Source organism: Cervus elaphus, chromosome 17 (genome assembly GCF_910594005.1).
Source record: "Cervus elaphus chromosome 17, mCerEla1.1, whole genome shotgun sequence".
Taxonomy (NCBI): domain Eukaryota; kingdom Metazoa; phylum Chordata; class Mammalia; order Artiodactyla; family Cervidae; genus Cervus; species Cervus elaphus.
This window is the reverse complement of record NC_057831.1, coordinates 1,343,192-1,356,788: the sequence shown is the minus strand read 5'-3', so window position 1 is coordinate 1,356,788 and position 13,597 is coordinate 1,343,192. Positions and strand designations below refer to the sequence as shown.

The following is a 13,597-nucleotide window of genomic DNA, read 5'->3' as shown; positions in this document are numbered from 1 at the left end:
TACCTTAGAAATCAGATTGAATTCTTATATTGTTATGAGTCACAAACTAGTAAGAATTCATTTAAAAAATAAAGTTTACTTTCTATTTATATTATCAAAGTGATATGCTCTCATCATTGAAAACTTTTAAAACAAACAAAGATAAAAGGAAAAATAAGAGCATTCATGTAAATTGATACCATGTATTAATAATATTTATATATTAACTCATTCATTCATTTGGAAGTCATGATGGTGGTGTCTGCTGGCAATTTTCTTAGTTTACCATGTAACTAAATTTTATCTTCAAATTTCACCTACACCCAGTAAGTACCAAGATAAAGATTAAAATACATAATGTATATCATACCTAACATAAATATAATAGCAAAAGTAGTATTAGTCACTCAGTTGTGTTTGACTCTTTGCAACACACCATGGCCTGTAGCCCACCAGGCTCCTCTGTCCATGGAATTCTCCAGGCGAGAATACTGGAGGGGGTAGCCACTCCCTTTCCAAGGGATCCAACCCAGGTCTCCTTAATTGCAGGCATATTCTTTACAGTCTGAGTCACCAGGAAAGAGATAGATAGATAGATATAGATATTTACCTGAGAGTTTATAGATAGTATATAATATTGGCTTTAATAAGAGCATGAAGAACTTGCATTAAATACCTAATATTTATTAGGGAATTTACTTACTACTTTTAATCCTCATAAAAGCCTCAGCTTAGTTCAGTAGCTCAGCTGTGTCTGACTCTTTGCAACCCCATGGGCTGCAGCATGCCAGGTTTCCCTGTCCATCACCAATCCCGGAGCTTGCTCAAACTCATGTCCATCGGTGATGCCACCTAACCATCTTATCCTCTGTCCCCTTCTCCTCTTGCCTTCAATCTTTCCCAGCATCAGGGTCTTTTCCAATGAGTCAGTTCTTCACATCAGTTGGGCAAAATATTGGAGTTGCAGTTTCAGCATCAGTCCTTCTAAAGAATATTCAGGACTTATTTCCCTCAGCATTGACTGGTTTGATCTCCTTGCAGTCCAAGGGACTCTCAAGAGTCGTCTCCAACACCACAGTTCAAAAGCATCAATTCTTCAGTGCTCAGCTTTCTTTATAGTCCAATTCTCACATACATACATGACTACTGGAAAAACCATAGCCTTGTCTAGACAGACCTTTGTCTGGTAAAGCAATGTGTAAAACGCTAGCTGCTGTTGTTCAATCACTACGTCATGTCTGACTCTTTTGCAACCGCATGAACTGTAGACCATCAGGCTCCCTTGTCCTGTCCTCTTTCTCAGGCAAGAATACTGGAATAGGTTGCCACTTTCTTCTCCAGGGGATCTTCTGACCCAGGGATCAACCCATGTCTTCTGCGTTGACAGGCAAGTTCTTTACCACTGAGACACCAGGGAAGCCCAACAACTCTAAAGGGAAAGTGTTATTATCCTTGTTTGCAAATAAGGAAGCTGACATTCAAAAACAGGTTAAGCATTTTGATTAGTGTACTTCACTAGTGAGTGGGGACTTCCATATGACTTAGAATCTGAGCTTTTTCCAACTACTGCTGCTTACTATTCCTCTAATAGGCCTTTCTGTTTAAAACCAACTTTCAAAATGCCTTTATATAACAAATATTTCCCTAAGTAGAGTACACAAATTGAATTATAGCAGTTTTTCACTCATTGAGGAAGAACTATCATAAAATTATTCCTTTTCTAAAAACACAGACACCCCCTGGCACCCACATGATAAAGTGTACATGAGTAAATTACCTCGCGGTTACTAAAGAAGTAGGAGCCCATGCAAGTGTAAGTGGTTGTGAGTTCATAGTGTGTAACCCAGAAATGTTGCTATCATAAAAAACAGAGAGGAAAAAATGTGGATAACTCTTTGCTCTTCATGAAAACATATAAAAGTAAAAAGCAAAACTCAACAATATTAAAGTGTTCTCTTCATTATTTTTTAGGACAAGTTAGTGAGGATAATCAACAATTTTCTTGGAACAATTTATTTGAAACAAAATAAAAACAAATAAACATAAAAATTGAAAAAAAATAAAAACAAAACAAAAAATAAAAAATCTGGGAGCCCAGTAAGAAATTGCCAAACATATGTTGTCACTTATACTGTTGAGCACATTATTCAAAGAAAATGTTGCACTAGATATAGAGTGTAACTTAGCATGAAATAGAACATTCCTTTTACATCAGTTTTCTCTATAAATAAATTTATCATAAATATATATATATATACACACACACACGGAGAAAAGTATTAAAAAATAACAAACATCTACAAAACAACTCCTCAAATTTAACAGAATTTATCACTTTGAAGTTTTGCTTCAAATACTAATTTTTTCCATTCAAGAAGTATTTATTTCCTTTTTTCTATAAAAATAAATCATACTTATGATTGTATGAAAATACAGTTGAAAAAGAAAGAAATAAACTAACCATACTCCTATGACACCTGCCAGTATTTTGAAATATTTTTATTTTATTATTTAAAAAAAAACAGATGATTGTAATTAGACTTCAAATTCTAAGATCTCTTTTACATGTCACCAAAATAGATTTTTGGGCTTTCTGGGTTACTGGGAAATATGTAATGAAAAATAAGTTAATACTTACTGCATCATTTTTAACAATTTTTGTAAATTGACAGCTATGGCTCATCCCCATAATAAAAGTCCATGAAAATAGTGTCTATTATCACTGCTTTTCAGACTTTTTTTTCTAACTTTTGGTCTAGAAAAAATAGGGGAGGGGAGTTTTCTAAGTTTGCTTTTCTGAATCTAGGGGTGGTTATCCTCTATGATGAACATCGTAAAGAACAAATGAAACAGTCCCAGACTTTTCCATTTAAACTTGGTATTCACTATCTTAATAATCTTCCAATTAATTCCCCCATTTCTGTCTAATTCTTTGTTCTTGGCCCTGGCACAAATCTTTTTTCATGCTGTACTTTCTAAATCAGTACTTGTTTACCCATTTATTTACTAAACTTTAAAAATATAAGACATAGTCATGTGATTAAGAGATTTCATAAAAGATTAAGTTTACAAATAACCTATAAAAATAAACCACATTATCTCACCAAGAAGGGAGAATAGCTAGCAAGAGTTGTTGTATACGTTATGCTAAATCTTAAAGGGTCATTTCACACTGAGTCTGGAATATAACTTTGTGTTCAATTAAGGCAAAATTAATGCCAAGACATAACAAAGGAAATACAGCTCTAATTGTAAAATCATTTGTCTCTAGTCCCTTGAATTTCAAATTCAAGAGAAACTAGCAGATCCAGGATCCAAACGTGTGTGGGTACAAAGGTAATTTATTAAAACCTCAGTGCAGGAGATGACTTGGGACTGGGTAATTAAACACGGCCAGGCACCATGCTGCCGTGCATCCAGGTAGATGCGTTTCATGTTACATCACTAAAAGCATGTCAATTTTACCTCATGTAAAATTTTAGTTGAAATACTTTTCAAAGAGAAAAGTCTACCTATATTTCTACCACCCTAAAAATTAACACATAACTAGCAAAGACATATAAATTTTATAGCAATATAAGACTACTTAGATATCTAGAACTTAAAATGACATTTTTATAGTTTTTAAGGCAACACGAGCTAGGACAAATAAATTGAGCAAAAAATGAATAAATACTTCATTCCCTTTTATTCAACTCTGTTCAGAAATGGACTAACATAGAAGGATCAGTTCCTACCATTCATACCATATCTTTCAAATGCTCATAAGTTTCAAAAGTTTTTAGACTGTATATACTATACAGTGTTTTCCCCAGAGGCTTCATATATTTGTTTTTTGCTAATGCATCATCTCATTTATTTGTGAGAAACCCTCCTTCCTGCCACCATCACACACAAACACAATCACACACACACACAGATGCACACACACACTTCATTCTACAATATTTGAAATATTTTGTAACAGCTCCTCATATCTGGCACAACTGCTCAACCACATCACACTTCTTCTTTCAAGAAGCCAATGGTACCTTGAAATTTGTCAGACTTCTCCCAACAACAAGGGCCTTGAGCACAGTACATCTGTCGTTCTCCTAAAAGACTCTTCCGTCCTCTGTCTGCCTGATTAATTCATACTCACCCTTTTGCTGTGAGCTCAAATGTCCTGGCCTCCAGAAGCCTTGCCTAGACCTTCCCTCTGAGCTGAATTAAGTCAAAGTCCCCAGGTACGGGCTTTCTCATCAGTGTGTAGCTGTCCTTCAATATATTCACTCTCCTAGATGTGTATCTGCTTGGGTGACTGTTTAATTCATTTCACAAAATAAAACTCTCTGAAGAGGCAGGAATCATGCCTCATTTTTCAACCATTATATTATTAGGACCTAGCTGAGTACAAGCTATAAAGTAGATGGCCAGTAAAGGGAAGTAGAAAAGAAGGGAGGGGGGGAGGGAGGGAAATTAATCATTAAGTAAACAGATGACCTCATAGGACTCCATTTGGTGATCTAAAAATTATGACTTTGTAAATAAAATACCTTTGAGAAACACACTTTTATCTTCTTCCTTATCACTTTCTCTTATTAACGGATGTGGCTTATGGGCTTCCCTGACAGCTCAGTTGGTAAAGAATCTGCCTGCAGTGCAGGAGTGAGGGGAAGTGAAGTGAAAGTCGTTTCAGTTGTGTCCGACTCTTTGTGACACCATGGACTATACAGTTCATGGAATTCTCCAGGCCAGAATACTGGAGTGGATAACTATTCCTTTCTCCAGGGGATCTTCCCAACCCAAGTCTCCCACATTGCAGGCGGATTCTTTACCAGCTGAGCCCCAAGACGCTGCTTCAATTCCTGGGTCAGGAAGATTTGCTGGAGAAGAAATAGACTACCCACTCCAGTATTCTTGGGCTTCCCTTTTGGCTCAGCTGGTAAAGAATCTGCCTGCAATGTGGGAGACCTGGGTTGGGGAGATTCCCTGGAGAAGGGAAAGGCTACCCACTCTAGTATTCTGGCCTGGAAAATTCCAAGTCCATGGGGTGGCAAAGAGTCAGACATGACTGAGTGATTTTCACTTCACTTCACTTAGGCTTTAACCCTGATTCTTTTTCTCTTTCTTTCTTTTTTTCATTTTCCTGTGGAGAAGAAAAGTCAACTTATCACATACTTTAGGCTAAGTTTCCTTCAAAAGCAGTGTCTGAAATAAAAACTAATGTGCATATAGTAGATGGTGATCCCAGAAAATAAGAATGAAACACCAGGTAAAGTGAAACAGGCAAATAAAATCCAGTACAGGTGTTTGGATTCAGGTCATGATCATGGCCACCTGAAATTCCAACCACTGGACCTTCTGAGGCCCCATAGAAAGCCCCTCAGAACTGCCCACTCAGTCCCATGCCTCCTGCTTCTAGGCTGCACTTCCAGGGGCAGAGGGAAGACACGTTGGTAAGTTACAGAGGAGAAAGTGAAAAGTACTTAGCAGAAGCTCAATGTGAGAAAACCATACAACTGAGTCACAGCTTGGCTACAGTGCTTGCTATAGTCACAGACAGAAGCAGAGTGAGACAAAGTATATCAGGCAGGGACTAAGGTGAAGCATGTGATATGCCTGTAAGAACCAAATCACTGATCATCAGAGTGTCAGCCCCTAACAGTGAGCAAGTACTGACACATCACTCCTGCCAGCATCACTCAATTTCCTAAAGGACTTCAGGACCCTGATCTGAAGGCAGCAAAAAGTCCATTCCCATCAATCTCCAATTTCCACCTAATAGAATTGGATTCTCCAATTTCTACACAAATTCAGTGGTTTCTCATGTTATAATCACTTAGAAATATCATTACATATTTTAGTTCACATTGAGTATCTATCCATTCTTAAACAGATTCAACAAAATTTCTAGGCTAATACATATAAGTAGAGTTAATTTAGGTCATGCTTTAAGTATATTGTTAAAAACATCATTTTGAAACCAACTGACCATCATTTGTAACATTTCTTATGGAGGAAATATATTCTGAGTGTCAACCATATAACAAAGAGAACAAAAATTAATGCACTATTAACTTGTTAACTCTATTATATGCATATGACAAGCTAAGTCTGTATCTTCCTGTTCCGAAGTAACAATCTGAAAAACAAAGGACAGTTCTTTCTACAAAGACGGTGGCTCTAAACTTCCTACATTATTCACTCTTTTTTATCTTAATTTTTTTTTTTTTTTTTTGGTCACATGGCATATTGGTTTCCCTACCAGAAATGGAAACAGGCCCCTGCAGTGTTGCAGTGGTAACAGTTAGTCCTAATCTCTGGGCTGCCAGGGAATTCCCTATTTACTCCTCATATGTAGAACTTCTGTGAATTAGGATGATTCCTAAATCACGGGATGCTTATGTTCCGTGCTTTTTTAAGGAATGCTTTTTTAATACACACATGTGTATGTGTTGTATCACCCCTAATGACACTTTTACCAGTTTATTTTGTTTATTTACCATGAATGTAAATTTACTACCTATTTGAATTACTGGATTCCATTGTTGTGAAATTCTACCTCAAAAAGGAAATAAACAGTTTCCAAGTCATATTGTACATAATAAAACTACACAGTGTTGTAGAATCTGACCTCTTTTAATAACACCATTGTTTTTTTAATCAAAAGGGTTCAGAGTTAGCTCTATTACCTGAAAATGAAAGTTGTTCAGTCATCTCTGACTCTTTGCAACCCCATGGACTGTAGCCCTACAGGATCCTCTGTCCATGGAATTCTCCAGGCAAGAATACTGGAATGGATAGTCATTCCCTTCTCCAGAGGATCTTCCCAAACCAGGGAACAAATCCAGGTCTCCCACATTGCAGGTGAATTCATTAGCATCTGAGTCACTAGGGAGAATCTGACCTCTTTTCATAACAACACTTTTTAAAATCAAATGGGTTCAGTGTTAGCTCTATTGCTTAGGAGCCTATAAATTGAGATTACTGAGCTTACTTACTTCAGCTTTATCACCAAGTAATTATCTTACATATCTACACATCTGTTTTTGTAATCAGTGAAAAGTAATGACCCAACACACCTGACAGTTATAGTGGAGTAACTGACAATGACCAGTATTACCACCTGGAACAAGAAGAAAAGTCAGAAAACAAATTTGTTAAAATCTATTGAAGGGCTTCTGAAGAAGCCAAGGCTAGAGGCTTCAAGACTCCAAATAAAGGAAACATGCAGAGGTAAACTGAACTGTTGAAGGAGCTCTTCTCCTCTGGAACAGAGAATGGAGGCATTTGCCAACCTAAACACACAGCAAGAGGTTGAGAATATGGGCTTTGCCTGAGCAAAGGATTCCTGATTCAGGGTAGAGAATCCAGGTGGAAAAAATGGCTTCTGGGGTGAAAGATAAAAGATTAAATTTAGAATGGGCTGAAATTCCAGGAAGAAATGAATGATAAAGTACCAGACTGGCATATGCCTGGTTTTACCCACATGGTGTTTGCTTATATAATGTTGTGCATATGCTTGGAGGCTAAGAAGCTAACAAGAAAGCATCTGAAAAGAAGAGCAGGATTCTCAGAGGTCTTGCTCTGAGTAATTGTGTTTAGTATTTGTGAATGCACTGGTGGAAGGCTCTAGATGTCTATTCCTTGGAAGTGAGGTAGCCCTGCCTGGGATGAAGTCCATCTACACTGGAGCCAGCTCCATCATCAACTGGATTGCAATGATTGTACACCTCTCCATTTTCTCTGTCCCTAGCATGTTACAGGGCTTCCCTTGTGGCTCAGATGATAAAACGTCTACTTACACTGCGGGAGACCTGGGTTCAATCCTTGGGTGGGGAAGATCCTCTGGAGAAGGAAATGGCAACCCACTCCAGTACTCTTGCCTGGAAAATCCCAGGGACAGAGGAGCCTGGTAGGCTACAGCCCATGGGGTTGCAAAGAGTTGGACATGACTGAGTGACTTCACTTCACTTCCATTTTATCTACTTAGCAGAAGAAATGTTGACAACTCTTCAGTCTTGGATGAATTGTCTGGAGATGCAAAAACTTTTATACACAATTACTAAAATTGAAAGTAAAGAGATGCTGGAAACAAGCTCACAATAATCCAGTTATTGGCATTAGAGAAAATAAATAAATAATTTTAATTAGTATGTGCAGAATAACGAAAAGATAGAGAAAATAAGTTGGTATTCATAGAAAAGAATGAAATATACATTTGAAAACTCAAAAACTACACTAATTAGAGTAGAAACCCATAGATAAGTTCAATAGTTTAAAGGGCATAGTGTAGGTGCAGGAAAAGATTAAAAGAAAAAGTCAAAGGAAATTTTCCAAATAAGCATTGAGTAGAAAATAGTCGAATATATAAAACAGCCACGTTGGGCACAGTGAAACCATGTATTAAAAATATACTTGAGGTCTCAGGAAAAGAAAGAAAATGGAGTACAGTGTCAAGAATTCACTATGAATTTCATCTGATGAAAGAGGTCTATCCACAAATGCAAAGAGCTCTGCAAACTTAAAAGAAGTTAAATCAAAAGAAAATCATACCCAGCAACATCATAGTAAATGTGAGAAAAATAGACAAATGGAAATTTTAAAATCAGTCAGAGGCAAAGACACAGTATCTTTAAAGCAACAACAAGACTGACAAATCTGATGGACTCCAGAATCAAAGAATAGCAAGGTAAAGTGTTGAAAGAAAATAACTGCCAAATAAAAATCTTATACCCAACTTTAGTATTTTTAAAAATAAAGGCTAAATAAAAATATTTTCTGAAACACAAAAAATAAGAGAATTTGTTACCAGTAAAGTTGACAACTTTATAAAAATCTACTTAAAAATTTTTATGAAGAGTACAATAAGTGAATTGTCAAGAATGCTTTGAATTAAAAATACCAGATGTTTAAAAAAGAAATCACAAACTAAATTAACTTTTATATAAATTTACTTCTTTAACTGAAAATACCTAAAGTTTAAAAGTTAACTAATACATAATCTTTAGTTCTTCTTCTATTTTTAAAATCATATTTGCACATTAGCTCCTTTACTATATAGCACTTCCTGTGAGAAATACAGGGCAGATGCTGTCATCTTTATTTTATGTAAGAGGAAATTGTTAGGAGATTCTGAGACTCATCCTCAATTTGATAACAAAGTTAAAGCTAGAAAAGATTTTTCTTATCTGGTTCTCAACATTCTTACACTGGGAAGTACAAATGAATTAATAGTATCAAAAGGGTCCACTAAGTTGCAAAATGTATCCAATATATAACAAAGGAAAAATTTTGGCTTCTGAGGATTTTTTTTCAATTTCTTAAAAAATTATTTTTAAAAACCCCATTAACAAAATTATCTTCTCTTATAAACAACATTGTTGTTGTTTTTTAGTTGCTGAGTCATATGTGACTCTTTTCCAACCTCATAGACTGTAGCCCGCCAGGCTCTTCTATTCATAGGATTTCCCAGGCAAGAATATTAGAGTGGGCTGCCATTTCCTTCCCCAGGGGATCTTCTCAACCCAGGGATTGCACCAATGTCTCCTGCATTGGCAGGGAATTTCTTTACCACTGAGCCACCTAGGAAGCCCCAAATATCATCACACTCCTGAATATTTTCAACAATTCCATAACTTTCGGTTTTCACTCTTAAATTATAATTCCAGAGAGGGCTGAAATGCAAAAACCTTTCAGCCATAAAGCTTTTACTGATCAATTTCAATACCCAAGTCATGATGTTTTATGATTTATAAAGCATCCTTAACATAGAATTTGAATTGCACCACAGAAAACACCATAAAACAAACTTCTGAATGGATTCAAGATTTAATTTTGCCTCAAGGAAAGTGAAGAGAGTTTAACTGTGTTACTGAAATCCTACATTATCTGTTCATATCAAGCAACTGAAATAACAAACCAAGAGGCCACCAAATACTATAGACTTACTCCTCATATGTTATTTTTTCTCAGGAATCTCCCAGTCTTCTGACATAATACTCTTTTCCATGACCCTGAAACATCACTGCTACCTACTCGTGGCAATACAGTATAGCTCTGTTTTTGTCTTACAACTTCCTCTTCTTCCCCTAATCTTTCCAAATTCAGAGTCCTGTGTAATAAAATAGTTTCAAGTATTTGTGAAACCTATTAAAGGACATTATGAGAATATTACTTCATATCTTTAAAATCTATGTTGTACTGCCTATCAAATACATTAAATAATATTGATTTATGAGATGCTTACACTTTCTGAGGACTTTCCTCACATATTGTATCTTATGTGTAGTAAAGCATCAGAGCATTTTTACCTTCTTGGATAAATATTTTTGACATAAAAGATTTCAGACCTAAAGTATAACCTGTTATCTTAATGTACATCTTCATTTATCATATAAAGGGGGAGGGGTAAAATATCTTATTGTTAAAGGAAATATCATTTGCCAAATACCATACACCTCCCGCTTATCACTGCTCACTGTCAGACTGGGATTATATACTTTACATAAATGTATATTATTTTGTCTGGTACATGCCATCATGTGAGCACATCAGAAGACTGGTCATTCACTGGGCTAGTTTCAAACAGATTCTGGTATTACTGTATTTCAGGAGAACAGCTGATGTTAGAAGCGGGCTCTTTAAGAACTTTCATGGAAAGTTCCTTAAGCTTTACTATAAATAGATGAGTACAACAAAGTTAGAAATAAAACTTTTGAAGAAACTGGTGGAGCCCTTTCTGATAAGAAGTCAGAAAACAAATAATGAAGTAAAAATTATTTCTGAATAAATGGGAGAAAATGTTGCTTCCAAACCCAGAAGTTCTGGATAAAGATAGCTTTTCTGTTTATATCACTGGTCTCTCAACATAACCATCAAATATTTAACTATGTCCTCCCCAGAAGGAGAGACAAGCATGCAAAAGCTACAATGAACAAAAACTGATATACCATCCTCTGAAACCCATCTTCCTCCCTCCCACCGTTTAGATTTAGTAAAACCTGCCTATGGTCTCAACCAGTTCCAGTTCCTTTTTCACTTCCGAAGCATTTCTTATTCATATATATATATATGATATACATTATAATATATATATATATATATATTATCATCAAGTCTGTTCTGAAAAGACCTTATGTTTCTCAGAAGAGCATGCACTGATCAACAAAATATACTTTGATACTTCCAGTTTGGAAAAGCTTATTTAGGAACACCTGTCCAGAGAAAAATCAGCAAATCTTTTTTATAATACAAAGAAAAGAAAATGACCTCCGAATTTCTTATACTCTCCTATTACGTTAGATGTTGGAATATCAAATGTGTATACCAAGTATCTCGTTACTATTGACAGATCATTTATCATCATTAAATTCATGAATATGAACTAACTCTTAAAATTTTAAATATTTTCAGACGTCAATGGCAGTATATGGAACTCCAAAATAAAGTAACTGAACCCAAAGTAGCAAACTTTATCGTCTTTCACCTTTTTCACAAAGTGAAATAAACTGACATTAAAATCAAATATTCCAATAGGTATTGCTACTTTGTCATCTGAAAATGTGACTCTTCCTAAACAGGAATTCACTAGTAAAATGTGCGTGGAACACACATAGCGAGCAGGCGTGGGTGTGGGCACTGTGGTTTCCAGCTTTCAAAGGCAGCCCAACTCTAAACTAAGGGACTTATGAAGCCAGGGACTTTTCTAAACTAAGGGACTTTTCTGCCAGCCCACAAAGCTCTGTACTAGGACAGATGCTGACTTCAAAAATATTTAGCTAGCAAACCTCTTACGGAACTATCGAAAAACAAAAGGGATTGCCAGGTAAACGTGGGTCTCGCTAATGACATACCGGATATGCCTCCCTAACTCCATCCACTTGCCACAAAGAATCCTCAACAGAATAGCGCTTCGGAAACAAGCAAAATAAAAAAAGAGTGAGCCCCCCTAAGTTTGCTCCTTCACTCTTACCACTTGGGGACAGAACTTGGGCGTCTTTCTGCCTCGATTGGTCACTTCACCTCCTGGAGCTTAAGAAACTCGCTCTACAGAACTGCGATTCTCACCTGCGCGCCCAAGACCCTTCTGGGGTCTCCGTCCCGCCCTTGGAAAGAACGCGACAGCATCCCTCTACGCGGGCGGAGCCGGGACCCGCTCTCCCCTGGATAGTCGCCGAGAACACCCGCGGGGCTGAGCACCCCGGCGCAAACGGGAAACAAAGGCTGCGCTCCGCAACCAGCTGCGCGCGCCTCCCCGGGGAATCGGTGCCCGAGACCCTCAAGCCCACACTCGAGCCTGTCAGAGGACTGCCATCGATTCAGCGTTGTCTGAGCGGCGCCTTCCGGCCCTAACGCGAAGGTGGTGTCGGCATCTGCGGCTCACCGGGCACCCACCAGAAAGGGCTGGCGCACAAGGAGAGCGCCGGCGGACGCGCGGGGGACCGCCCAGGCAGCCGCCGACGACGTGGGTCCCAGCACCAGCGCAAACGCAGACCCTGAGCTCTCGTGCGGACCCACCGGCAAAAGGGCATCTGGGCTGACGGCACGCCGAGCCTCGCTCGGGTGGAAGACCCAGGCTCTGGGACCGCGAACTGAAGAGCTAAGGGCTCGCAGCGGCGCTCCGTGGTCACTCACCGGCGAAGGGCGAAGCTGCTCAGGCGGCCGCCGGGCTGCGCACAACGCGCATCTCGCGGCTCAGGCATCCTCCCATCCTTTGTCAGTAACCGGCGGAGCGCTCCTCCCGGGCTGGCGGAAGGACGGCCGGTGGCAGGCAACGGCTCCGGCGCGGCTTCCCAGCCTTTCCCCTCCCCTCCTCCCTCCCCTTCTCCGTCCCCCTTGTGGAGCCGGTACTCACTAGCTCCCATGATGTCATCTGGTGAAAATCTGCCATGCTCAAAGACCGGATAACCCGGCGCGCGCGCGGGGACGCAGCGCGGGCGGAGGCGGCTGGGAACCCGAGACGCGCCCAGAGTCGGCCCGCCCAGGATCGCGGGCGTCAAGGACAGCACCGGGAGGGTCTGCCAAAGGATGGCTCCGAGGGTACCTGCAAGCAGGGTGAGCCTAGAGACCAGGAGGGAAACCGCGGCTTCTGCTGCAAAGGTTTCTATCTTGGTGTTTAGACTGACTGTAGATGTTGAGGGTGAAAAAGTTTTTTGGCTTTTCAGCAGCTCATGCGCCCCAGAACACCGATGGACACCTTTGCTGCAGCCTGAAGACTGACCAGAATCCTTGGGATTTTCGAGTCCTAACCTCGGTGTGAACGTTTAGTATGTCTGGCGGTTGGCAGCCTCAGTGACAAGCAGCTAAAGGATGAAGAAAGGCGTGTACTGTTTATGGGAGAATCTGAAACAAAGCATTGGGAAACAATTGGGGGCGCGATGACCCAGGAAACTAACACGGAAAAGACCTTGGCTCCCAAGGGAGAAGTCAATAACAGAGACTCACCCGTGGCCTTAGTTCGTTACTCCTTGTCTCCCCACCAAATACTGTTGGACACTCTAGAGGTGACCTCCTCGTGACCTCCCAAGGACTGCCTTAGCTGACAAACCCATTTAAATCGAAGAGGCTCATTAAGAGTCATAAAAGATGTAATGTCAATCCTTTTTGGTTCATATTCTCTATAATGTCAATTGAG

At 39.1% G+C, this 13,597-nt stretch overlaps 1 protein-coding gene across 1 annotated transcript in view; it reads right to left on the bottom strand.

The window, feature by feature from the left end:
• MARCHF1 (membrane associated ring-CH-type finger 1) overlaps positions 1–12,743 on the bottom strand; it is a 1,121,888-nt gene extending 1,109,145 nt beyond the window's left edge. Inside the window, exon 1 of the mRNA XM_043870936.1 lies at positions 12,481–12,743. The gene's annotated coding sequence lies outside the window, so the exon portion shown is untranslated. The remainder of the gene's footprint in view (positions 1–12,480) is intronic.
• Between the last annotated feature and the right edge of the window lie 854 nt (positions 12,744–13,597).